This window comes from Pteropus alecto, unplaced genomic scaffold (genome assembly GCF_000325575.1).
Source record: "Pteropus alecto unplaced genomic scaffold, ASM32557v1 scaffold104, whole genome shotgun sequence".
Lineage (NCBI taxonomy): Eukaryota > Metazoa > Chordata > Mammalia > Chiroptera > Pteropodidae > Pteropus > Pteropus alecto.
In genome coordinates, this window is record NW_006436664.1 from 114,490 (window position 1) to 119,256 (window position 4,767).

Here is a 4,767-nt window from a genome sequence, read left to right on the forward strand (position 1 = left end):
AGCAACTCCATGTTTAGGATAACCAAATAAAAGACAATTTAGTCAAAATTATATTATATATTTAAACAAATGGATATTTGATAACTTTTTTTATTCTTTATATTTTGACTAATGTTAAAACAAAAGAATTCAAAGTTTAGCTGTTACTTAAACAGTAATACTAACGTGGAGAAAAAAAGACAGGACAAGTGACTAAAATTGGGATGAGAGAAATTGAAACAGCTTTATAACATATTCCAGCTAAAGAAGAGGTAAGGCCCTAACATTCACACCGTTTATGAAATTGAATAGCTAAGTTCATGTTGTAAAACTTAGAATTGTGGTGCTATCCACAGGTATACAGAGAATATTTCTTACTAAAATAGTACATAGTCATTATGTTAAATAGAGGAGTTAATATTTATGGAACACTGTGTTATGTTAAAGTATATTACTTAATTTACTTTTCAAAACAATTCTGAAATGTAGATATATTCTCATTTTACAGGTAATGCACTAGGCCCAGACATAGTGAGTAACATACTCTGTTTTTCAATCAGTGCCTAATGGTGCATAGCTCAAATGCTCATGTGCACTACCCAAAGAAACACCTCCATCCAGGTACATCCTCCATCACTGTTTACAGTTATGAAGCATTCACCATGTGAATATCTTTATAGCATAGTGGATAACATGTACTGTACCCTAGTATGACAAATCTATTATTATTGAGTCTATTTAAATTAAATTACAAAAGAATACATTTTTATATCTTTAAATCCTATAATAAACATTTTTTACAAGAGGGATTCATCATATTTGATCATGCAACAGAAATGCTTATTATTTTTAATTACCAACCTATCACATTTTAAAATATGTTGCTTTACTCGCTCCATGACAACAGATATAATTCAGTAAAATAGTTATTTGTAATTATTTGGGTAAATGTAAAAAATACATGGGCTAAACTAAGGTTTTATATTGCAGTGGCCTAAAATATGGTGTCAACTATGCATATTTTTTCTATTAAGTTAAATTTAATGCAGTGTTTGACAGAACACTAAAAATATGTTGAAATATATATAAAAAAACATACTTTTAGAAGGCTGTATAAATGGGTAAAGATCTAATATTTATAACTTTTTGAATTATAAAAAGAAAAGAGATCTGAGATATTCTGGGAAAGGAAATAAGGATAAAATTGTCAGCTCTAACACCTTTATTTATTTATTTTTTAATTTATGTAGATAGAAGACATATATAAAATATAAGTAAAAATTGAAATAAATATTTTCAAAAATATTGACAAATTAAAAAGTGACATAACTCAAGGTTTATATATATTCCATTAAAGATATATATTACTGTCTTCCAAGCACCAGTACATCCATGAAAAAGAACCATCAAAAATCAGCAATACCCGCTGTGAATACTTAGGGTAGCATGGCCTGAGGCAGGTTCTCTGAAGATTGATTGCTCATGGAGAATCTCTGGAATATTTTCAGAGCAGGCAAGATTCTTCCTAACATGTCCATTAGTAAAGGGAAAAAAAGTTTTATCCAGGATTGCTTGTCAAAAATAGTTTAGGATTTATTATCTACAGCACCTTAAAATAAGGGGCTTTAAATGCAGGTAATGTACTGTTGCTTCTTCTTCTAAATTGGGAAAGATTAAAATGCATAGTTACAACATTTAACTGGAAGGTAGCCTAATACATTGGAAAAACAGAACATTCGTTGAATGCAATGTGTTTGGCAATGAGTGTATTTTTCTAAGTGTAGGGTGTGGATGATGACCTGAAATAGATGAGAAATAATTTTGATCGTGAAAAAAATACAAGAATCTGGGGAGATATAGTGAGACCTACCAGAAAATATTTAAAAATGACCATGTGGCAAATAGACTTTCATATATGACTGATTCATTTTTATGTGTTTACTCTTTATTAGAAAATTTGCATTTCACTAGGGCACAATCTAACACAACATTTAATGTTTTTATGCTTTTGAAAGATTTCCTGGAAAATCCAAGGAAGAGGAGAGATAACTAACTTTACAGAGTATCCTAAAGATCATCAAACTTTACATGGTGAGAAGAAAAAAAGAGTGGCATTAAGCAAACTTGCCATTATCTGATATTTTCAGATAATTATGTCACTATGAAAGTGGGTATACCAAGGGGACTTGAAAGAGGTGTGTTCAGTGTGATGTGGGGCAGATTTTGAGTGAAAGGAAGGCTAAAATTTTGACTCAGAATGAAATTTTTATCTGAATGAGTTATGTATGAATGGCTTTCCTGAATTGTGAATAGAGTAGTGAATTCTTTTTTTTTTTTCATTAAACACTCATAAATATCAGTTCTATTTACAAAGAATTGTACTCAAATTTATTTTAAAAAATTTGTATTATCATATTTGTCCATCGAATTTACTTAATATCCAACCAAAAAGTAGAACCAAGAATTGCTTGTGATGGGTTACTTTTTAGTGTATTTAAAACGAAATTAATTTTCTCTTGAAAAATAAAATTTCTAATTTCTACATAGCTGGATCCTACTAATACTGGGTGATAAGAATAAAGACACTTTTAGTTTACATTGCGAACTAGATAACACTATACCAATAAGATAAATTTTGACAAAATTTTATTTGATACTCTTACATAGAAGTTTAATTTATATTGACTAAGTTTATGTGGGGCGTCTGTATAAATGCATACACATGCAGAGGCACATGTGTGTGCATACACACACACACACACACACACGCAGAAAAATTCTCGATTATTTTAAACCTATAATTTTATACTATAATTTATATAGTCATAGATGTTTAAGAGTTGTTTTAGCAAGGAGATAATTTTTAAACACACTCTTAACAATTTTGGAAAATAACGTATATAAATTATAGCATGTCAGCATCTCCTTCATAGGTGGTTCTAATACCAAATCGATATATAAGACTGCTCTTTCTATAGTAACAGTATAAGCTTAGGGAATCAAAAAATAAAAGGCATCAATAATGGAAAAGAAGTACAACTGTCACTACTTGCAGATAATATGATACTATATATATAGATAGATGATAGATTCCATCGAAAAAATCTCGACAGAACTAATAAATAAATTCATTAAATTTGTAGATTACAAAATCATTATACAGAAAATTATGGCATTTATATACATGAATAATGAACTATTAGAAAGAGGAATTTTAAAAAAAATCCCACTTACAATTTCATCCTCCAAAATAAAATACCTAGGAATAAATTTAACCAAGGAAATAAAAGACCTGTACACTGAAAAGTATAACATTGTTGAAAGAAACTCGGGAAGACACAAATAAATGGAAGACAATTTCATGTTCATAGACTAGAAGAATTAATGTTGTTAAAATGTCTATACTATGTGACACAGTCTGTAGATTCAATGCCAATGGCATTTTTCATAAACTAAAACAAATAATTCTAAAATTTGTATGTAACCACAAAAGATCCAAAATAGCCAAAGCAATCTTGAGAAAGAAGAACAAAGCCAATGGGTTAACTCTTCCTAATTTCAAACTGTGCTAGAATGGTATGGTAATCAAAACACTATAATATTGGCATGAAAATAGACACACAATCAACAGAACAGAACAGAGAACCCAGAAATAAACTCTTACATAAAAAGGCAATTAATTTTTGACAAGGAGCCAAATTCATGTGGAAAAAGAAGTTTCTTCAATAAGTAGTATTGGATAAAGTAGACAGTCACATACAAAAGAGTGAAACTGGATCTCTACCTTTTACCATACACAAAAAATAACTCAAAATGTATCAAATATTTGATTATAAGACATGAAACCATAAAATTCCTAGAAGAAAACAAGCAATAATCTCCTTGACATAAGTTTTAGAGATTTTTTGTGTATAACTCCAAAGGCAAGAGAAACAAAAGCAAAAGTAAACCAATGGGATTATATCAAACTAAAAAGGCATTTTCCACAGTGAAGAAAACCATCAATGAAACAAAAAAGCAGCATGATGAATAGAAAGAGATATTTCCAAATAATACATCTGATAAAGGGTTATTATCCAAAATACATAAAGAACTTATACGACTCAACAACAGAAAACAAACCTGATTAAAAAAAAATTGGCAGAAGATCTGAATAGACACTTTTCCAAAGAAGACATACAGATGGTCAATAGACCCATGAAAAGATGTTCAACATCATTAATTATTAGGGAAATGCAAATTGAAACCAGAATGAGATATTATCTCACATCTGATACAATGGCTATTATCAAAAGGACAAAAAATAATAAGTTTTGGAGAGGATGTGGAGAAAGGCAAACCTTTGACACTGTTGGTAAGAATGTAAACTGGCACAGCCACAATGGAAAATTTTATGACAGCTTCTCAAAAAATTAAGAATTAAACTGCTACGTGACTCAACTATTCAACTTTTAGGTATTTATCTGAAGAACATAAAAACACTAATTTGAAAAGGTATATGCACCTCTGTGTTCAATGCAGCATATTTACAATAGCCAAGATATGGAAAAAACCAAAGTGCCCATGATGAATGAATGAATAAAGAATATGTGGGATAGATAGATAGATAGATAGATAGATAGATAGATAGATATAGATATAGACATATCTATAGATACAGATAAAGATATAGATATAGATATATCTAGGGGAGCTCTGGCAAAAAGCACTCTACTGACGTGCATTTTGAGCCAGAATCGCAGACTTCCGAGAAAAGGTTGACTTGCGGAAAATGCACAGCCCTACCGA